Source organism: Syngnathoides biaculeatus, chromosome 4 (genome assembly GCF_019802595.1).
Source record: "Syngnathoides biaculeatus isolate LvHL_M chromosome 4, ASM1980259v1, whole genome shotgun sequence".
Taxonomy (NCBI): Eukaryota; Metazoa; Chordata; class Actinopteri; order Syngnathiformes; family Syngnathidae; genus Syngnathoides; species Syngnathoides biaculeatus.
This window is the reverse complement of record NC_084643.1, coordinates 35,039,168-35,062,822: the sequence shown is the minus strand read 5'-3', so window position 1 is coordinate 35,062,822 and position 23,655 is coordinate 35,039,168. Positions and strand designations below refer to the sequence as shown.

General features: G+C 44.7%; 1 long non-coding RNA gene and 1 pseudogene across 1 annotated transcript; one reads left to right on the top strand and one right to left on the bottom strand.

The window, feature by feature from the left end:
- The first annotated feature begins 1,359 nt into the window (after positions 1–1,359).
- Positions 1,360–15,233, top strand: LOC133499161 (uncharacterized). The gene is made up of 4 exons (XR_009794570.1): positions 1,360–1,469; positions 14,673–14,782; positions 14,919–15,006; positions 15,097–15,233. It is a non-coding gene; the product is annotated as an uncharacterized LOC133499161 (long non-coding RNA).
- LOC133500124 (5S ribosomal RNA) lies at positions 13,646–13,764 on the bottom strand (annotated as a pseudogene).
- Positions 15,234–23,655: the final 8,422 nt, after the last annotated feature.

Sequence of the window (23,655 nt, the reverse complement as noted above, 5' to 3'; positions counted from 1 at the left end):
TGCCTGGCAGCAACATCCTCCGCACCCTTCTGTCAATACACTCACTCTTTCATCTCTGGACATGTCCAAACCATCGAAGTCTGCTCTCTGTAACCTTGTCTCCAAAACATCCAAATTTGGCTGTCCCTCTAAGGATCTCATTTCTAACCCTATCCAACCTGTTCACTCCGAGCGAGAACCTCAACGTCTTCATTTCTGCCACCTCCAGTTCTGCTTTGTGATGTCTCTTCAGTGTTTCAAAGTAAAAGCAGTTATTTGTAAATGTCTTATTTTGGATAAACAAATAAAAAGATAATCTGTGTCCATAAAGGACTTCAAAAATGTAAGAATATTTATTGTTGAGAGGCTGTAATTGATGGGATTTAGGCAATTTTTTGGCTCTACTAAACTAATTGATTAGCAAAACAATTTTCAATTAATTGGACATTCAATTTGTTGTTTATTATTCATTGCATATCTACATACTATTACGTATTGTCACATGTACACAAATAGCCAAGGAAAAGAGGCAGTTTACATTCAGAGTTGTTCTGAGATAATGGTTAACTTTAAAAGGTTATAATATTCAGTTTGCTACAAAATGGAGTTTAGTTGAAGATAAGTTCTGAATCGGAATCTGATTTATTTGCCAAATATGTAAACAACACACAAAGAATTTATCACTGAAAGACAATATACCATGCCACCCCCAATATTTAACAACATAAAAATAAGAAAAATGCAATTTGAATCCAGCATACTGTTTGTCATCAGGGTCATAAATCAAACAAGAGTTAATCTGAATCAGACCAAGTTCTGGATTTGAGCTGTCCTATCATTGCTCTGTTCCCTTGGATTTGGATTATTTACGATCAAGATCCAATTGTCTTCGCTATTAAGATCGTAGATGGGTACCCATAGCTTGGTATGCCTCCGAGTGCTCTCGTTTTGTATGTTTTGTAGATCCACTCTCATTGAACGTGTGTTTAAACAGCCTTTAAATGCGCGCACACGCTGGTTCATCACTCAGGGGGTTCACGACTGCTGTCCTTCCTAAAGCAAATCTCTGTTTTTTTATGTATTTAAAATTCCTTGCTCTTTTTTCCACCCTCTCCCATGTAATTACCACCAGGCACTCGTGGGCCTCTCCAAAAAGTCAATTTCCTGTGCACGCATGGAGGAAGTTGTTTCATTAATGACATCCTCAAAGCGCCTTGGTTTTGGTCTCAAAGTGATAGGACGCTCGTCTGTGGCCAGGCTGCTGATTACACTCTGACACGTAGCTGACAAAGACGCCGAGTGACAAGCGCCCTTTTGAAATGGTCCGCTAGCGTCAAATTATTTCTCTCGGAATACTCAGCGAGGGGAGTGCGGCGTGGGAAAAAAAAATGTCACATGAAAGCCAAGGGATCGTTACCCTAAGTGTACTCTTTTAACTCCGTCGTGTTGAAAACATTTTGGTAGGACAATTATATGAAAGCACCTTGGAGGTAAGTGACTTCAACTTTGAATTTAGCTGAGAGACCCTTTTTCACTTTGTAAGAGGAAATTTGGTACACTTCTGTCATAATGCAACAACAACAGAAAAAAATCTCAAGAAGCAAGGAGACGCTGAAAAGGTACTTTCGGCTTTTTCAGGGTGTCTTTAAAGTACAAACTCCTTTTTGAAAACTCAGCTCGTGGAGCCAGTATAATTTGACAACATGTAATTTGGTAGAAATCATGAGGACATCCACAAAAACCCTTCACAAAAGCCGTGCCTGAAAAGACCCAAGAAGTCAAACATTTTAGTTCTGTGAAGTGATTGTTTGAATATTAGTTTGGTAATTTGAACCATTTTCAGCGGCAATGGAACAATGAACTCCTGCTAATGCATGTTTGAAAATTCAGCCTGTGGAGTCAGTTTAAATTATTAGTGTAGGATTTTTAGGCATCTCTGTCATGCGGAGACCCACAAACAGTCTCACGAAGTCTTGCCCAAAAAGACATTTTGTGTTTAAAGTGACCACTGTACTGTAATTATAGCTGTTTGTAAGGGTCAAAATCCAGATAAACTCCCTCTTGAGAGTGTTTTGAATATCTGACCCGCTTGAAGAATGACTTAGCATAACAAAATTTGGCAGGTATGTCTGCTCTCTCATGACTAGATCAACAAAAAAGGTTTTTAAGAAGCCATGCTCAAAAGGTTCCAGGAAGGCTTGCATTTTAGGGTAATTTGAGACATTTTCACAACACCTTTGAAGATGAACTGCTTGAGTTTTTGAATATTGAGCAACATGAAATTTAGCTGCATATCATGAGGAGACCCTTGAATTCTTGAATAGTCTCAAGCAGCTTTGTCCACCATAGAGGAAGTCAGGAACTATGGTTTAGAGCGAAGATTTTAGGGTCACTTTGAGCATTTCCAGGGCACTTTCAAAGATGACGTCCTCCTAGTGAGTTTTTAAAAATTCCGGCTGACACCTGTTTTATTAAAAGGGAAATCCACTGGTTTGCATTAACAATGTACCAATAGGTCATGTAATATGTACCCTATTTTGATAACGTGAAGTGATGTTAAATCCTCTGTCATTTAAGAGTGTTTTGAGAAGATTTTTATCGACAATTACAAATTTTCAGGGGCGCTGCCATTTTCGTAAGTCAGATGGCCTATGTGGACGGATGTGATGTGTACCGTGCTGCAACAAAGGCTCGATTACATGGGACACCATTTACGCCCAGCGCTAATTTCTCGGATTTGTCCTGATCTGAATAAGAAATAGCAGTATCAGTTGATCGGGAAGACGGAGGAATACTTCCATACACAGACATGAGAGGCTTGGTCGCTCGGTTGATAGGAAGAGCGAGAAATACTTCCATACACACCTGTGAGCGGTGCCACTCACGTCGCCGCGGGCCACGTAACTAGTTAGCATGCTGGAGTCTCGTTCATTATCGGAATAAACCAGGACCTGCCGCGGAACCGGCTGCGGGAGGGTGCAATGTGAGACTGAGCTCTCCAACAGCAGCCCTTTCCCGAGCTCGCGCATGCGCGGGACGGAGGGTGTACGCATGTGGGTTTCAAGCCAGAGGTGTCAGAATAGCTACCACAAAGATAACTGGTTTGTGGCGGCCAAGCGTTCAGAGCGACGTCGCTTTTTGATCATTCGATGTCAGCTCTTCCTCCACAATGTGGAGGAAGAAGACATGAGTGACACATGTTATGCGGAGGACAGACATCCCCAAGCCAGCTACACAGCCGTGAGTGGCTCACGGCTGTGTATGGAAGTATTCCTCCATCTTCCCGATCAACCGATACGGCTATTTCTTCATCAGACGAGGATAAATCCGAGAAATCAGCGCTGGCCATAAATGGTGTCTCATGTAATCAAGCACGGTACACGTCACATCCGCGCACATAGGTCAGGTGACTCACAAAAATGGCAGCGCCCCTGAAAATTCGTAATTGTCCATAAAAATCTTCTCAAAATACTATTAAATGAGAGAGGACTTAACATCACATCACATTGTCAAAATAGAGTACATATTACATGACCCATTGGATACATTGTTAGTGCAAACCAGTGGATTTCCACTTTAAGTAGTAAACTATCAAATTGCATCAAGAAGCCATACTCAAAATGACACAGCAAGTCTGACTTCACGGACTGAAGCCACATTACAGGCATTTTGATCATTTCCAGTGGAATTACCATTAAAATTACAATTTATGAGAATGTAGCTGGTTATTTGGGTCAAAATAACTTCAAGTGATGAGAATGTAAACTGAGGATAATAAGATAATATGACCTAGTCATGCGATGTTAAAGTGACTTTGAATTGATTGATTTTCATTAATGAGACTTCTTTTGTCTGTGAAGTTTGGATGATGCATTCAAGGTCAAGGACGTTTTCTTTCAGCGGACACACACACACATATACACACTACAAACCTACAGTGCATTCTCATGCAGGCAGATGCGGGCATAGCACTTCGCAGTATGGCTGGCACCGTCAGACCATGTGCTGGGTTGTTAATCACACCTATGTGCATTAGCACCTCGCTCTGTCACACACACACACACACACACACTTGCTTATAGTGGAAGTGAGAGACTTTTTTTCTGAAGCAATGCACCCCTTCCGACAACCCAAGAGTAGGCGCCCCCTTTATAAAATGCACACAACCTTAAACATAACCAAAATGTGACGAAAAGTTAAATTTGGATTAAACTAAACAGAAAAAGCGCAATAAAGAACAAAACAAGACTTGATTGTGGTGGCGCAGGAACCCTGGGACAAATACACCAACAAAAAGCTCACAGATAACACGCACACCGAACGAACTGGGAACTAAGACACAACACCATCCATCCATTTTCTTAGCTGCTTATCCTCACAATGGTCGTGGGAGTCCTGGAGCCTATTCCAGTTGTCAACGGGCAGCAGGGAGGGTACACCCTGAACTGGTTGCCAGCAAATTGCAGGGCACACAGAGACAACAGACAATAGCTGCACTCACAATCACACCTAGGAGAAATTTAGAATCTCCATTGAATGCATATCTTTTGGGATGTGGGAGGAAACGGGAGTGCCCGGAGAAAACCGATCCACGCACGGGGGCGAACATGCATACTCCACACTGGGAGGGCTGGGATCAAATCTGGGTCCTCAGAACTATGAGGCCAACGCTGCTCTGTGGGCAGTGGGCTGGCCACGCCCCTGACATTGCAAGTCTTTGTCCAACTAATTATCTGGCATGGACTTGAAAAACAACTGTTTACCATCAGGCCGCATGAAAGGAGGGGTAGACACACAAAATAAATGAGAATCCCATGCCCTAAACTTGTTCAGCCACGCAGACCTTTCAAAATTACAAGAGGTTGTGCACTCTCCCAAACCCTGCACACACTTTAAAGTCAAAATATTTTCGTCCTTGCCAGACAGTTTAGGCACATCTCTTTTCTAGGATTTGATGATTTTGTTGATTAGCCTTTTCCATTTTTCCATGCATTTCCTTCGAGATCCCATTACAGTGCGCACACTCCCTCTTCCCTGGACACACTATAACAATGAAAAAAATGCAAACATGTCAAAATAATTCACAATGCAAATAATGTAACAAAATAATTGACGTGGTTTAGCGTGAAAGGGCACATCAAAAGATGGGTTTGTTTGCACCACACTTGGGGACCTCTAATATAGCATTATAAAAGAATCTATGCACCCACTTTCCCCTGCCACACCCTGGGAAAAAATGCCTGTTTACCACCTAAAAAAAAAAAAAAAAAAAAAAGCGCATTCAATCATGACAACATGAAATCAATTACACTGAAAAACCGAATCAAAGAAATGAGTGTGCGCATCACTCTTTGAGACTAATGTGGCATGACACTCCTAAATTGACCTGTTTTGGTTATGGAAGTGAACCCGGCCTTTATCTAACATGATATATTATATATACAGTCCGTATAAATACAAGGACTAAACATGAGAGGACATTTTTAGATTCAATTTCATACAGCGACAACGGCTTTCATTTACATTTACACTCGCGATTGGTCACACACACGCGCGCATGTTTTACTGTACTTTTCACTCACATACTCCCAAAGCCCTCTACTGCCATCCAGTGGACAAAATAGATAAGGGTCACCATTTGACTGGCAGCTTGAAATGATCCTCTTTCATGTGGACAAAATAATATGGACTCGTGTCGACTAAATGATTAATAATCAATTGGAATTTTTGTTTATTAATGGGTCTGATTTGTCCCAATACTTATGTACTTATGTCTGTCTAGCTGGAAGTGAATTTGGGTTTGCACGCTCCACTACCTGGGTAAATGTCACACTTGAGTGTATGCGTGTGTAGACTGGCATGCAGAGAGAGTGCAGCAGCGGAAAACAAAGCAGAAACACACACAGAGAGACACGTACAGTACACAAAAAGACGCAAGTGGATATGGATGTGTGTGTGCACGACAGGGGAATGACTGATGAGGCAAGAAAAAAAATCTGGCATGTGTTTGCGTGTCAGTTTGTAATGTGGATTTCATATTAGAATATTTACGTTCTCCTCACAGGAGATAATGGAAACATAAATAACCCCAAGTTTTTTAAAGGTGCATCACATTATCCCCTGTATGTGACCTAAAAAAAAAAAAAAAACCTAATTATACAGACCCTTTCTAAAAAGAGTATTGGTCAACATCAGGGAGGAGGTTACCAACAACAAGTGGCCACAGCTAATAAAATGAGCACACGAGACATGGAAAGTAGTCGAAGGAGTCTGGCGGTTAGCAGTGTGCAGTGTCCAAGCATATCAATGGAAGGACGAAATGTGGCAGGAGATGATGCAACTGCAAAAGAGAGGACTGTGGTTTTCAACAGATTATCAAACAGACAAGAATCAAGAGTCTAGTCGAGATCCACAAAGAGTGCAATGAGGCAGCAGTCACAGTTTCAAAAACCACCACATTCAGACACTAACAGGATACCACAACTGTCGGCTTTCTCTGTTCAAATCAACGCAAGAAGTGTCTCAACTGGGCCACAGACAGGAAAGACTGGACTGTTGGCCAGAGGTCCAAGTCCTCTTTTCCAATGAAAGTAAAGAGTCCTTTTTCATTTGAGGAAAAAAAGGTCCAAGGCTTCGGAGGAAGATGGGTCAAGAACACAAAACGCAAGCTGCTTAAGTTCGAGTGTCAAATATCCACAGTCATGATTTGGGGTGCCATGTCCAGATGTTGGTAAACTGTGATTATCGTAATTTTCGGCCTACAAGGTGCGACTTTTTTCACAGGATTTCAACCCTGTAGTTTATCCGGTGATGGGTCGCTAACGTTACGCTAGCGTTAAACTCTCTCTGTGTACTGAAGTATGTCTTGTGCCCATATTTAGTCATGACTGCATAATTTCCTCATGTCCTCAGTGGAGTTCTGCTCTGTAGCCAGATGTGTCCTTGAGTGATATCTGCATCTCTACATGTGGGCTAACCTTGCTGAACTGCATACTGGACACTTTGTAATAACCCATTGCCAGCTAGAACTGGTTGAGCCAGAAACCCTTTGTCGAAGTGGAAAGCCCCGATGTTATGCCACAGGTTTAATACCACCCATGGTACGCTCTTCTGACAAGATAAAGGATTTGTGCTCTCTCTGTACCTTCTCTACAGCCATTGTCTGTAACTCATAAGTCCCCGGAATAGTCTGTAAGTAAAAAACTTCGAAGAAACTGTTCATTGTCTCCAGCCTTTATTTGGATGACCAACATTCTCACTACCCGAAATTAAACGAACATGCAGAGGAAAAAAAAAAAGCCTCCTCCAACATTACCAAGGCTTATAAACAGGTGCGTTCTGTAGGTCGGGCATTACGGTATATATTTTGATTGATTTAATGTGACACCGCCTCCTCAATGTAAATGCTTGATCTCAGATTGTAAAGCGATCATTTTCATGGGTCTTTACAGCACGTATACACTACATGTCAATTAGATCAGCAAGACGAAGTTAGTATAGTTCCACATTCTGCCACAATATGCCGGAGAGCTCGGAGCTCTATTCGAAAAAATGCAGCATAATTAAGAGCAGGGAGCACTTCTCACAGAGCAAAAAATACAAATAAAATAAGCCTCTTGTATGCTATGTTGCTCTCCATGTGCGTCAAAGTATGAGTTGTCATTGAGCTAGCAAATTTATATGGTATAAGCGAACATTTTGGTGTTTACATGTGCAACATTAATGTTTTCCATATCACTTTTACACTAAACGTCAAGCGTGAGTAACAAACAGCTTGAAGCAAGAACGCGAAAACTGACTCAGCAGGTCTGCTTTTTGCTTCCTTAAAGTAATGTGGTATGGAAGTCTCCCATCTCTTCCCATTGAGAGATGTGCTCAGGAATATTTAGAAAAGTGTCCCTAATATATTTTAAGTATGTTTTATATGTTTAAATGTGTTTGAAGTGTACGGGAGAGGTAAAACATTGTTTTTAAATTGTCTTTGTTATATGGTCTCTCTATTTTGTGAATTTTCAGCGCAGGTGGGTGTAGAAACAATGTAAAGGTATAATTAATGATTATATCAGACCACCATTTCACAATCCTGCTCTAATTGAATGTTGGAATGCAAGATAGATACCAAACCTGAACGCCATGAATTATTAAAATGTTACTTATCATTCATGAGAAAAAAGATCAACATAAGACAGACACGTGTAGAGGAAGAGGAACACCAGACAAAAAAGGAAGCCCAGGCGGGAAAAGCGAGCGAAAAGCGAGGTGCTGAAGCGTTCATGCAGAACTCATCTCCTGACATTGTTGACAGCCTGTGACCTGTATCGCGCGCGCACACACACACACACAGTCGTGTTTGGTCACAAGCAGCATACAAATGTTGGAAAAAAAAAAAAAAACGCCTGGGTACAGACACAATAAGTATTTAGTACAACAAACCTCCAGGCACACAGGCTCCTGTTGTAATTTTATACCGCACTCTCTTCACTTTGCTGCACTTTCCTCTCAGTATTCTCTCAATTAAAATTGTGAAGTAAATTAAGACATTTTCTTTTTTCACTCACCAATCCATTTTCTGAGCCGCTTATCCTCACGAAGGTCACAGGAGTGCTGGAGCCTATCCCAGCTGTCATCAAACAGGAGGTGGGGTACACCCTGAAGTGGTTGCCAGCCAATTGCAGTGCACATGGAGCCAGACAACAGTCACACTCAAAATCACACCTAGGGGTAATTTATAGTGTCCAATTAATGTTGCATTTTTTGGGATGTGGGAGGAAACCAGAGTGTCCCGAGAAAACCCACACAAGCATGGAGAGATCATGCAAACTCCACACAGGTGGGCTCAGGATTTGAACCCCGGTCCTCAGAACACTTTACAGCTGAGACTTCGTGACAAAACATATGTTATATGATATACCTTTTTTTTAAAAAAGTAATGCATTTTCTTAAAATAAAATGTTTTATTACCAGAAAAACGTTTTAATTGTATTTAGCATTTTTATGCATGGTGGCTCAGCTGGAAAGCATTGGCCTCATAGTTCTGAGCTCCCGGGTTCAATCCCACCCCGCGCCTTTGTGGAGTTTGCATGTTCTCCTCATGCCTGCGTGGGTTTTCTCTGGGCACTCAGCTTTCCTCCCACATCCCCAAAAATGCAACATTAACTGAACACTCTAAATTGCTTCTCGGTGTGATTGTGAGTGTTGCTTTTTGTCTCTATGTACCCTGCGATTGGCCGGCCACCAGTTCAGGGTATATCCCGTCTCCTGCCCGCTGACAGCTGGGATAGGCTCAAGCACTCCCGAGACGCTCGAGAGGATAAGCGGCTAAGAAAATGGATTTTTATACATTTTAATTCAGTTCAGAAAAAAAAGGTTTTCCTCTTAAAATGGATGATTTTCTGTTATTGCAAAGGCATCGTCCCATGAGTCTGCAAGTTATTAATCAGGAAAAAAAACATATTTGGTAAAAAAAAAAAAAAAAAAAAGAAAAGAAAAAACTTCCTCTTGGTGGGGTTCAGTGCTTATATTGTTCCAGAACATAAAATACTGTAGGTCTTGAAAGATGAGTCAACATGTTTTTAGAACAGCTGGCAATATGGAGAACTGCTTTCAAAATGGCTGGCAGTGAATGAGTCCAACACCGTGGGACAAGTAGGCATTCAACAGCTGCATCCTCAGTCAAGCCCTTAGGTGTGTTTCTGCCTTACTCCTCAGCCTGTGTGATGACGTGATGCTAGCCTGCATGGGGGGGAAGAAGACTCAAAAGACCATAAAGAGCACCAAGATCTTCAAGATCTCAGCTTTGTTTACGGCAGCCTGCAGCTTCTCTTTCATGTGTGATAATGAGTCGTAGTTACGTTATCTGGGGGAAAGAGGGGGGAGGTCAAGGGTGCTTACAGGGGGTGCACAGGTGCACTTGAAGTGACTGGAGGTCAGAAGTAATTATGAGTTTAAATGAGTGGAAGGGTCCACGTGGGACTTTTCCTCCTCAAGTCAACAAATCAGCCAACCATGGAAGACTTCTTCATAGTTATATGTTGAGAATAATACATGGAAACGAACACAGGCCTAAAACAATGGCTGATATTTGCTATTTTTCGCAATATTAATTTTAAGGCGGATGGCCGGATGGATTCCTATTGATAATTAATTAATATGGCGCCATGGTGAAGCAGGTGGAAAGCTTTGGCCTCACAGTTCTGAGGACACAGGTTCAATCCCGGCCCTCCCTATGTGGAGTTTGCATGTTCTGCCCGTGCCTGCGTGGGTTTTCTCCGGGCGCTCTGGTTTCCTCCCACATCCCAAAAAATGCAACATTAATTGTACACTCTAAATTGCCCCTTGGTGTGATTGGGAGTGTTGCTGTTTGTCTCTATGTGCCCTGCGATTGGCTGGCAACCAGTTCAGGGTGTACCCCGCCTCCTGCCCGTTGATACCTGGGATAGGCTCCTGCACTCCCGAGAACCTTGTGAGGATAAGCGGCTAAGAAAATGGATGGATGGGTTTTGACGTGATAAAGTGGCAATGAATGTTTTGTGTACAAAACTTATTGTTGCATTTAAGTTGCCTTAACATGTCAGTCACAAGTCCAAGAATCTTTTCTTTTCCTTTGAGTAAACTTAAAATGGCCTTTTTCCAGCACACCACAAGAATGAAGTTTTCCCCTTCAAAAAGTAAACAAAGAGATTGCAAGTTGAATACGAGTGACAAGCTTCTGTTACGTCTTAGCGTTTAGTCCATTTTCCATAAGTCGACACTTCACTTTCCATCAAGTTGTTTTGTGTTGTGGCTCGCAAATAAAAACAACCTCACACACACACACACACACACACACACACGCACACACACACGCACACACATAGTGACTTCATTGACAGTCATCCTATTTTGTACGTTCTTGTGTTGTTCATCAGATGCTCTGCAGTAGCATGTGAATTCAACAACACTTTCACTGAATACAAATAAAGACCACCATTGTGACTTTATTCTGGACACAGTGACCCTATTTTTTAGAAAATATAGAACAAAAAAGACATTTTCTCATTTTTACTCTTCAGGAAAAAATGTGATGCTATTCTAAAATGGGAAAATGGGGGGGGGGGTTTCAAACATTTTCATAAGTCAAATTAATTCATGATTAATGAGAAAAATGTTTCTTAAAATCTAATGATGTAATTTATTTCTTAAGAAAATACATTAACCTTTAAAAAATATCCAGCCTATTTTAAAAGTCCATGCCTAACATACATGACATTCATCCATCCATTTATTTTCTGGGCAACTTATCCTCACAAGTGTTGGGAAAGTCCCAGAGGCTATTTGGGGTATTGGAGATTGGAGAACACATAGAAACATACAAGCATTCACAATCACATCGAGGGGAAATTTAGAGTTTCCAATTCATGCGTCTTTTTGGGATGAAAAAAATTTGCTTGTGAGAACAACTCACTTTTTCAAGAAAAAAACATTCCATTAACTAATTAAGACATTTAAGACAATTAGAATTAAGACATTTTGATGCAATCTAATGAGAAAAAAAATGATCTCCTTTTTAAGACAAATGTAATTTTTTGAGAAACCTTGTCCCTTTTTTTCCCCAGATAATTTTTTTATAGATTCTTTTTTAGATTTTTGGGGGGAAAATTCTGTTTTTTTTTCAATCAAATCACCGACCAGAAAAAAAACTAAACAAAACAAAAAATATATATATAAGAAGCATGCCTTAGCTCAGAGAATGTCAACATAAACAAAACAAAAGAACATATTTTTAAAGTTAAAAAAAAAACTATTTTTTGAACATACCCCTGCAATTAATGGGAGTTCACTGTAGTTGGAATTTTTTTGTAGGCCAAAGTCATCAGGTTATGCACAAAAAAAAAGTAGACCAATGTTGCATCTTGATAAGAATAAGTTTAAGACAAATACAAATAATTTTTAGTCCCCTAAAATCAATTCATTTTTGGTTTTTTTCTTTATTGACTCGGCCACCACCTCTTCTGACATTCTCTTTTCACCAATTGGTGGACTTGAGCTGACCACTGGCATCTGGTTTCAAACACAACTCGTCACAAACTATACCTGCCTGCTTTGAAACGTGGACTGGACAGCCAATCACGGGTGTCAAACGAAAGACAAACAGCAACAAAAGAGACATTTAAAACAAACGTAGAAAATTTTAAGTATGCAAAGCCGCATGTGATAAGACTGGGGATGATCCACTTTGACAACTTTGCGCTATGATCAAAGCTTGTTTGTGCACCAAAACACACCAAGAAAAGAGGAAGTCAGTGTTTTGTGGGCAAAAACAAAGATTGTGTCAGTGAAAAGAAAACAAAAAAGGAAATAAGTAGTTGGTTCTGTGTCTGTTTTGTGTGTGTGTTTATAATTAAGCAAATAACTTTGAAGGGGAGTGACACCATGCGGCAAAAGGCGATGATCTGCTCTCATGCTGGCTATTATGGGCGCTTTGTTTTGGAGTCTAATTGGGCGAGTGCTCGCCTGTGCTCTAAGTCCAAGAATAGTAATACACTTCATATGCAATCAAAATATTACATATACAGTTCTGAGGACCAAGGATCAAATCCGGACCCACCTGTGTGGGGTTTGGATGTTCTCCCCGTGCCTGCGTGGGTTTTCTCGGGGCACAACAGTTTCCTCCCACATCCCAAAAACATGCATTAATTGGAGACTCCAAAATTGCCCCTAGGGGTGATTGTACCATCTTTTCAGTTTGGGTTGGGTTGGTTTTGTTTTTCCTGTGTTCCATGTCTTGTGTGCTGATTTTGTCAGTTTTGTCCACCTGTTCGTGTTTGCACTCCTTCCTTTTGAGGACCAATCAGCTCCCTCCAGCCATGACTGTCTTGCTAAGAAGTTTCTCGTTGTCTCGTCAAGATCTGTGTATTTATTTCCATGAGTGTGAATGATTGTTTGTTTTTCTGTGTCCTCTGATTGGATGGATAGTTTCAAGGGAAAAAGTTGAAATCTTTCTTTAAAAGACAAACAAACGTAAAAAAGCTGAATTTCTCTCCCCCCCCCCCCCCCCCCAAAAAAAAAAAAAATCATGTTGTTGTTGTATCCATGCATTCATTCATTTTCAGCACCGCTTAGCCTTGTTAGAGTGATGGGGTGCTGGAGCCTATCCCAGCTGACCAACTGACGAATGGCGGATCTGACCTTGAAGTGGTCACTTGTCAGTCGCACGCCACATATAAACAAAGCACTAGCACTTGGGTTTACACCTACGAGGATTTACCTACCATGTATATTTTGGGAGGAAACCGGAACACATGGAGAACTGTGAAGCAGACGCTCTAATGAGTCGTCTACTGTATTGCCCCTTGAAATTACGTTTTATTAAAAAATATATTTTCTAAAAAACAAAATGACTTTCTTTTTTTTGCTGAAAAAATTTATTTTGTTGTCTCTTGTTTTTTAATTGGACGACCTTTTTCCCACAGAATATTGATAGTTTCTCTTTAAAAGAAAAAAAAAATCACTCTCCCAAAACAATATTGTTTTTCCTTGAAAACATATTCTTCTTCATTTCCTTTCAGCTTGTCCCATTAGGGGCCGCCACAGCGTGTCATCTTAGATGAATGCATATTTGTTCGGCACAGTTTTTACGCCAGATGCCCTTCCTGACGCAATCCCACTGCATTTAGCTGGGGAGAGAAGCTTCCAGCACCTGGTATTCCTAGGCGGCCTCCCATCCAAGTACTAACCAGGGCCAAACCCGGTTAGTTTTCAAGATCTGACGAGATCGCGCGTTCTCAGGGTAGCATGACCGTAAGCTGTTGTCCTTGAATACATACAACTATATCAAAATGTGAATTAAAAAGATATTTGTAAAACTGCACAGATATTCCTTGAAAATGTTAATTTTTTTCCCCTCATAGTATTACATTAAATTTTTGGAAAAAAAAAAACATTCATCAACAATGTACCAACATTTTTTTAAAACAGTACTTTTTTAACAGTCCCTTTTTCTTTGAAAAACAAAAAAACTGAGAAAACAAACTCAATAAAAGTGTTTATTGTCTAGGTTGATGAGGTCTTTAATTGTTTTTTTTTTTTTTTTGCTGACTTTTTGTGAGCTAATGCGTGCGTTTTTTATGTTTTGTTTTCCACGGATGTGACAGGCAGTCTGTCGGGATTAGCCTCAATGGCCGACCATTAGCCTCGCTGGCTAATTGGCTAGAGTGTCCCAACACACATGCGCACGCAGAAAGGGTTGCAATTCGGTGTGCTTGCGTGGTACAACAACACTGATTATCATTCTGTCACTGACAGAGGTGTGGTAGGAAGTAACAATGTATATAATACATAGTCACATTATGCTTAGAGATATACTTATTCATCGCAATCAACTTTTTGTTGCCATGTCAAAAAATTTGAATTTGTCTCTGGTAGTTGAACCGCTCTAGTGCGTCAAAAGATAGTCAATTGACAGACAATATTTTTGAGACATACAGGCATTGCAATGAACAGTCACTAAGCAATAAAAGGTTTCTAGTAATTTGACAACTGTGCAAAAGGATACAGAGTCCTCTAGCAATTATAGAAGTTTCAATGACTAGTAGAGCAATACACCATTGAAATGACCATTGTGGAAAGGGCGCTGAGACTTCAAGTTAAGTATCCAGTTTAAAGTGAGTCGTTTTCGACAATCTGCGACAATGTCGATTGTGCAAATGTTACAGATACTCCTCAGTCAATTGTGCAAGTGGTGGAGATGGTGCTCAGGCACATGAGTAGCCAGTATTGGTCAACAACAGATGTGCACATTGGGCCACGTGGTGAAGCTACTAAAGTGAGTACACATAAATACTTTATCATAATAATTTGCTCAGAAGAAATGTGACAGCAAACTCAAAACAAAAAATGTGCAGCATGCTGCAGTTGAATTGTAAGTTAGCTGTTGTTGTTTTTTTATGTGGTCTTTTCAGGGCAGTGGGTTGATCTCAACTGGACTATTCTGTTGGTTTCATGAGAAGTTTCACTGAACAGGCTTCCTCAACAACCGGGACTCCATAGGTAGTGTTTGTGTGGAAAATTTAACTACTTATGCTCCAACTTTCCATACTACACTTCAACTAGACTTCTGCTCTGACTTTCCACTTGCAGACTTGGCCCTTACTTCAGTATGGGATCATTCTTGGAAGAGATACAAAAAATGGGGAGAGCCATCAAGCAGCCTGCCTGAGTGGAGTAAAACAAACTCACAGTCAAGGAGGCTGTGCTGATTGTGTTAAGCAAAATTATTGCGTTTCTCTTTCCTCTTTCAAATCATCTGCCTTTCCTATCCAGGCATTGCACATTTTTGCCTTCAACATTGTGCTGTTTCTGTTGGAGGTGCAGTTAGACAGTTAAATCTTGAACTGGAGTTTACCAGTTTGTGTTGTGCCACCGTCTGCTCAGTGATAGCCTGGTTTCTCCAATATACAATATGTATTGGTATCTGTGCGTTCCTCACTGATGATTGATTTTCTGCATGTGTGATGTTCGGTCTTGGGAGTTCCATCCTTTGTCTCAGGGTGTTATTAGTTTTGAAGTGTACAGGAATTTTGTGTAAATTGGAAATCCTTCTTTCTCAGACAAACCTCACACATACGAATGACAATAGTGTCTTTATACTTTTTCTTTCTCATTCACATTGCTTCTATGCCTTCTGGAATCAGATATTACAGTACTTAAGTAGTGTTCAACGTACATCTACCATACTTTCTGATGACTTTTTACTATCACAGTATTCATCCATGAATCTGTCCATCCATCCATTTCCTACACCACTTATCGTCACTAGGGCCGTGAGTATGCTTCAGCCTATTCCAGCTAACTGTGGGCAGGAGGCAGAGTACACCCTGAACTGGGTGCCAGCCAATTACAGTGAATATATAGACAAACAACACTTCACCGTTGTTTTATTAATTTACATTTCATTGGATTCAGTTGAGCGGCGGCACGGTGGTGGAACTGGCTAGAGTGTTGGCCTCACAGTTCTGAGGACCAAGGATCAAATCCGGACCCACCTGTGTGGGGTTTGGATGTTCTCCCTGTGCCTGTGTGGGTTTTCTCCAGGCACTCCAGTTTCCTCCCACATCCCATAATCATCAACTAATTGGAGACACAAAATTGCCCCTAGGTGCGTATGTGAGTGGAACTGTTGTTTGTCTCTGTGTGTCCTGTGATTGGCTAGCAAATGTACGCCGTCTCCTGCCCGATGATAGCTGGGATAGGCTCCAGCACTCCCACGACCCGTGTGAGGATAAGCAGGTTAGATAATGGATTGCTAGATTATACTTTCCTGTGGTCTAGCATCTTTTTTTTAAATTGAACTCAACTTGAACAGTTGCGTGAGGCATGTGCAACAAAATCAACATCAAGTGATTTGAGCGTGATACATGTTGGTGTCGTTTGGGGAAATGTCATCCCATTTTGACCTATTAGACGTTATTCCTCCCACTGCTCATCTACCAGGAGACGTCGCTATCATTTATCCTCGCGTGGAGATGTCACGTGGGTGGCGAGAAGAAACCAGACGCCTCATTGACTAGAAACAGGCAACGTAGGTACAGTACAAAGTCTCTTGGAGGCATAGCCTACATCCAAAAAAAAGCCCACCATTTTTATTTACTTTTGAATTCTGACCTATTTTTTGCCTTTTGCAGGTGTCACGTTCTGACAAACTCCTCCTAGAAATCCAATTGCCTTCCAACTTTAGGGGTCTGAACTTGAGATTTTTAAGATGGAAAGTTATTAACTTTTCATTCCACATCATGGTGTTGCTGTGGCAACGCGGATAACTTTTATCATTCATCATGATAACAACAGCTGTTTTAATTGGACCATAAGGGCTCATCGCTTTTCAAAATGTCGCAAATTTGAGAAGAATCCAGGCCAGAAGACATAGACAAACAAGTATTTATTCATAGTTACAGCACATCATCACACAACAAATGTTCTTTGCTGATATTGCTGGTGTATGGACAGTGCCGAACTTCCCTAATTAGGGATTATTTTTGAGGGTCTAAACATGCACAAAAACTCAAGAAGTTTTGCACACACATCGAACCTGGCCAAAAAAAAAGTTTATATAGTATTATATAGTGCAATGCGGTGTGTTTTTTTTGGGGGGGGGGACACATTATTTTGCCAGGGTCACCACGGTGCAATAGGGTGCCAGTGGAAATTTGGCTACCATGAGTACAAGATGATCAAGAGGCGTAAAGCCGTTCTACAACAGAAATAGCATAGTTGTTTGTCGCTATGTGCTATCCAATTGGCTAGCAACCAGTTCAGGTTGTACCCTGCCTCCTGCTCAGTGACAGCAGAGATAGGCTCCAGACTCCCTGCGGCACTTGTGAGGATAAGCGGCTAAGGAAATGGATGGATAGATCTTCCACTGGATGCACTTATTTTGGTACGTAGTGATGGTGCTCCGTGTATCAAGACTAACCTCCCATTATGTTTTATGGACGGGAGTCTCAACGCTTGTAAGAAGCTGCAAAGCTATCTGCAAAACCATACAGCACCAGAAGTCACATTAATGGTAAGAAATACTGTATTTATTATTGGTTAGCTTCAATATAGCGGCACTGTTGAAAAATAAATTTATTGAGTCATTATATTTTAAAATAGTTGGAGTTGCTTAAATATGTATGCTTCTTCTTACTCTACTACAGACATATGTTGCAAATGTAGGAATGACACGAAACAAAAAGCAATTAAGCCCATAAAACAAAAGAAAAAGAAAATGCTATGAGGAAAAAAATATTGCATTCCTAAAAAAGAACAGCAAAAGAAAAAATGCTGCAAGATGAAAATGCTGCATTCACAGAAAACAACTGCAAAGGAAAATTCTCTAAGCATAAAAAAAAAAAATGTACCCTGCGACTGACTGTTGACCACTCCAGGGTGTAGCCCGTTTTTCACCCAGTCTGCTGCGATAGGCTCTAGCGCCCCCTGGCCCTAACCAGAAAATTGTACATGAATGAATGGATTAAAAAAAACTGCAAGCAAGAAATGCTGCTTGTTCAGGCCACACAACGGTAGTTTTCCAGGCTACGAGGAAGTCCAACCTCCAGGACGGGTCAGTCTTGTCAGACTAGGGGGAGTCTTTAATAGATAAAAAGCTGGGATAGGCTTCAGCACACCAGTGTGTCATGCTCCTGGGTTCCTGCCCAGGCTGGGCGTGGCCAGCCAATTAGTCTTAGCACACCTGCACCTTGTTCCAGCTAATGCCTCCGAGTATATATAGGACTTGGGGGACGACTTGTCCTTCGCCACAGATCGTCATCCTTGATACTTCGTTCCCTCACTCCCGTTCACCTGACTTCTACTCTCCGTGTACCGACCTACGCCTGTCCTTCGACCCCGCTCTTGAGCCTGCCGCACGATTACCTCTGCCTTGTTTGGACTGTCTGCCTGATCCCTGACCTTGGACCGAATAAAGGTTTCCTCTATACTCTCTGCTTATCTCTTGAGTCGTCCATTTGTGTCCACCCTCGTGCCCCGTTCGTGACAGAACAATCTGGCCATAACATGGACCCAGCCGACTCTGAACCCATCCGCCGTTCGCTGCAAGTCCAGGGCAAACGCCTGGTCGAGCAGGAGGCTGCTCTCCAGGTGACTAATCAACGTATCCATGAGCTCTGTGCCCGGCTGGAACCGTGGCTAGCTTCTTGAGCTAGCACGGCTGCTACGCCGACGACGGCCATTCCGCCTGTTACGGAGCCCCCCCGTGCCGGCATAACTCCGTTCTCCCGACCAGAACGGTTCTCAGGCGACTCCGGCAACGTCAAGCCCTTCCTGGTGCAGTGCGATCTCCATTTTGAACTGCAAGCGTCCGCTTTTCCCACAGACCGCTCCTGTATCGCCTTTGTCATTTCCCACATGACGGGGAGGGTGGAGGCGTGGGCCACTGCAGAGTGGAGTCGCAACTCGGAGATCTGCCGTTCATGGACGAGGTTCGTCTGCGCGCTCACCCAGGTATTCCAGTACACGGCTCCGGAACGCCAGGTGGCGTCCTCGCTCATGACAATTCGTCAAGGCCATCGCCGCGTGTCCAACTACGCCATTGAATTCCGGATCCGGGCTGCCGAGAGCCGGTGGAACAAGGAGGCCCTCCATGACGCCTTCAACCAGGGACTTTCCCCACAGATCCGTGGCCACTTCGTTGCCATGGATCTTCCGCCTTCGCTGGATGCCCTCATCGCACTGGCCCTCAAGGTGGATCAGCGCCTGACCGTGCAGGGTCAGATGGACGGTCTGAGGGAGGAGGAGACGGAGAGGCTCAGCCCGGTCGCTTCCCGGCCACCCACGTTGCCCTCTACGTCGGAACCCATGCAAGTGGGGGGCTCGGCAGCCCAGCGGAGGAGCGCTTACGTCGGCGACAAGAGTTTATGGTGGAGGTTGACGCATCTAATTCGGGAATCGGAGCCATCTTGTCTCAGAGGAGTCCCAGGGATGGACGGATCCACCCGTGCGCGTTCCTCTCTAGGAAGCTGACCCCGGCAGAGAGGAACTATGACATGGGAGATCGGGAACTGCTGACGGTCAAGACCGCGTTGGAGGAGTGGCGGCACTGGCTGGAGGGCTCGCGAGTACCGTTCGTGGTCTTCACTGACCATAAGAACCTAGAATACCTGAAGTCCGCGAAGCGGTTGAACGCCCGCCAGGCCAGGTGGGCCCTGTTCTTCACCCGCTTCCGCTTTACTCTGTCCTTCCGCCCAGGCTCCAAGAACGGCAAGCCAGACGCACTCTCACGGATCCACGAGGGAGGACTCAGAGGCTGCTACTATCCTGCCAGAGGCGTGCTTCGTGTCCGGCTTCACTTGGGCCGTCGTGTCGTGGGTGAAGGAGGCCCTGGGAGAGGCTCCGCCGCCCGCGGATTGTCCGTTGAACCGTCTTTTCGTCGTTCATTCTCTGCGGGGAGACGTTGTCAACTGGGCTCATACCAACAAGACGGTCTGCCATCCGGGTATGGCGAAGACCCGTTCAATGGTCGAACAGAGGTTCTGGTGGCCCAACCTTAGCAAGGACGTGAACAACTTCGTCAATGCCTGCCCGGTATGTGCGGCCAATAAGTCGTCTTGCCTACGACCTGTAGGCGAGTTGCGTCCGCTGTCCATCCCCTTCCGCCGGTGGTCACACATTGCGCTGGACTTCGTTACCGGCCTGCCGCCCTCCCAAGGGAACACAGTTGTGCTGTCAGTAGTGGACCGTTTCTCCAAGATGCTCCACTTTGTGCCGCTTCCGAAGATCCCGTCAGCCAAGCAGACAGCCCAGATTGTGTTGGACGAGGTCATCCGTTACCACGGGCTACCCTGGGACATCGTGTCGGACAGGGGTCCGCAATTCAGCACCCGCTTCTGGAAGGAATTCTGCAACTTCATCGGTGCTTCAGCTCGTCTGACATCAGATCATCACCCGGAGTCTAATGGCCAGACGGAAAGGATAAATCAGGAGTTGGAGACAGGTCTTCGATGTCTGGCATCCAAGGACCACAGCACGTGGAGCCAGCACATCAAGTCGGTGGAGTATGCCCACAATTTTCAACCCTCCGCTTCAACAGGTATGGCTCCACTCCATGTCGTGCATGGCTATCCTCCGTCCCCGTTTCCTCCACTAGCCAGAGACTGCAAACAGACCTGGGAAGCAGCTCGGAGGACACTGCTGCGCATGAGCAGCGCCTACAAGTCCGCAGCGGACCGCAAGAGAAGGGCCGCACCGGAGCTCAGGCTGGGATAGCGAGTGTGGCTCTCCACCAAAGATCTCCCGTTGCAGACGTAATCCCGCAAACTGGCTCCCAGGTTCGTTGGCCCGTTCCCGATTTCCAAGATCATTAACCCGGTCGCCATCTCGCTGAAACTGCCGAGGTCGATGAGGGTGAACCCTACGTTCCACGTCAGCAGACTTCGCCCGAATCGCACTTCGTCGCTGGTTCCTCCGGCCCAACCCCCCCGCATGGTGGACGGTGGGCCGGTGTATACTGTGCGCCGGCTGGTGTCTTCCCGCCGCAGAGGAAGGGGGGTCCAGTACCTGGTAGACTGGGAGGGATATGGCCCGGAGGAGCACTCCTGGATCCCTTCCCCCTTCGTCGTGGACCGCTCCCTCATCAGGGACTTTCACGCGGCTCATCCTGATGCTCCTGGGCCGTCCAGAGCCGGCCGTTGGGGGGGGGGGTACTGTCATGCTCCTGGCTTCCTGCCCAGGCTAGGCGTGGCCAGCCAATTAGTCTGAGCACACCTGCACCTGGTTCCAGCTAATGCCTCCCAGTATATATATAGGACTTGGGGATGACTTGTCCTTCGCCAAATCGTCATCCTTGATGCTTCGTTCCCGCACTCCCGTTCGCCTGACTTCTACTCTCCATGTACCGACCTACGCCTGTCCCTTGAGCCTGCCGCACGATTACCTCTGCCTTGTTTGGACTGCCTGCCTGATCCCTGACCTTGGACCGAATAAAGGTTTCCTCTATACTCTCTGCTTATCTCTTGAGTCATGCATTTGACCCAAATGAGGATAAACAGAAAATTTAATGAATGGTTGGATGGATACGCCAGAGCCTTGAAGTGTGATTAAAGTGCCTATGTGCTGGCCATGTTGGGTTAGTCGATATTCCATGTCCATTGTCCAAGCTGCTTATCCTTACAAAGGTTGTGAGGGATCCAGAGCCTATCCCACCCTTAGAAGGAAATGGAAGGACACTGAAATGAAGCTGTAACTTGATAATTTCTCAATTGATTTTAATGATGCTTACTGTTCTGTCAACGCCAAAGGATATGCTAGCAATATGCAACATACGGTGTTCAACTGCATGCAGCACAACATGTCAACATCATCGGTCTTTTGATTTTCTGACTCTCCACACACGTAGAATGAGCTGACGACTTTGGCCTCCCTATTTTAGTCTCTGTCGGCATGGAGCTCAAAATAGGTGTGTTGTATCTACCTCGACATACGACTGGTGCCTCACAGGTTGCAACCCTTAGTTGCTTGACTTCCGTTGTCTGGCATGAATTTACAGAATTTCTCTTGCAGTTGTTTTGGGATTTGTGTGCATTTTGTTGTTTGTAGCATTTTTCTGTTGCAGGTGTTTTCTGATTGCAACATTTTAAATCTTGTAGCGTTTTTCTTTTGCAAGTGATTTGTGCATGTTTTTCCTGTTATGCAACATCTTGTCATGATCCTGCCGCTCCAGCACGAGCTGTGCGGGTGCCTGCGCTGGTGCGCTGATTGGGGCGCACACCTGCGTCTCATGCTGGCTGATTAGTCTGTGTATTTATATCACCCCGATGACGATTGGTCCCCGCCAGTTCGTTGATCTTCATGTCCCGTTCGGGTGCTCCGGTATCCCTGATCGAACCTGTGTGTACCGACCTTCGGCCATTCTCCGACCAACTTTGTAAGCCTGATTCCTTTGTTACTTCTGCCTGCTTTGATTGTTCTCCTGTGTACCGACTCCTGCCTGCCCGCTCACCTGCTCTCTTCGCCCGACGTCCCAACTACCGTTGCTGCACCCGACTGCCTGCTCGATCCCCTACCTCTGCATATAATAAACGTTTCTCCTTGAACTACCTTGCATCTTCCGAGTCCTGCATTTGGGTCCTACTCTCGTTCCGATGGGACGTGACAGAACGAACTGGCCAACACAGGACCCAGCAGGAAAGACCCGGCGTCGCCGGGACCGACGCAAGGTAGACCGTCTGCCGGAGGACCAAGCCTGTCCGATCCGGGTAGGCTCCCTGACGTCCTCCGCTTCCGTGTCTTATGCTCCGCCAGCGAGGTATGTATACGTCCCGAACACGACCCGTCCGGCTCCTCATATTCTTCTGGACTCTGACTTTTCGGAATATGAGGAGGACCGTGATTTGTATGACCGGCTGCCGGAGTACAACTCCGATTATTCTGATTATGAATCTGCTCGTCCGATCTTTCATCCCAGTCAGTTTGTTTCACCTCCCCGCGTTCCCAGCACCCGAGCATCTTCGGCAACGGCGAAACCGGCAGACCCGCCGCTGGTGGCGAAGCTTCCAGCCCAGAGGGAGGAGGAGCCGCCAAATCATGAGGCGTTCTGCCGCGTAATGCGGGCGCAATTAGAGCGGCAGAGCGCCGAATTGGCGGCTCTCACGTCCCAGGTCCGGCAAGGATTGGCGAACCAGCCGAGCTACGCTGACGTCACAACTGCGACGGACTCGCTGCTGAAGCAGGTTCACGTGGGAGTTGGAACTGACCCGCTCCCGAGACACGCCCACATGTCAGTTTCGACTGACTCTCTGCCTACTCTCGTTCACGTTGCCGTGGAAACCGACTCGCCCCCTCACCAAGCGCACGTCGCAGTGGGATCGGACTCGCCACCTCACCAAGCACACGTAGCTGTGGAAACTGACCCGCCTCCTCGCCATTCCCACGTCGAGGTTTTGGCTGTTCCGAGCAGAGTTCACGCGGCATTTGGAACGGACCCGCTCCCGAGACACGCCCACGTGTCAGTTTCGGCTGTCTCTCTGCCGACTCTCGTTCACGTTGCCCTGCCGTCTCTCGTTCACGTTGCCCTGGAAACGGATTCGCCACCGCGCCACGCCCACGTTGCTGTTTCAACGGATGCACTGCAAGCTCACGTGGCAGTGGGGACCGACCCGATGCCGCCTCACGTTGCTGTCCAGGAGGTGGCGACGTCTCCAC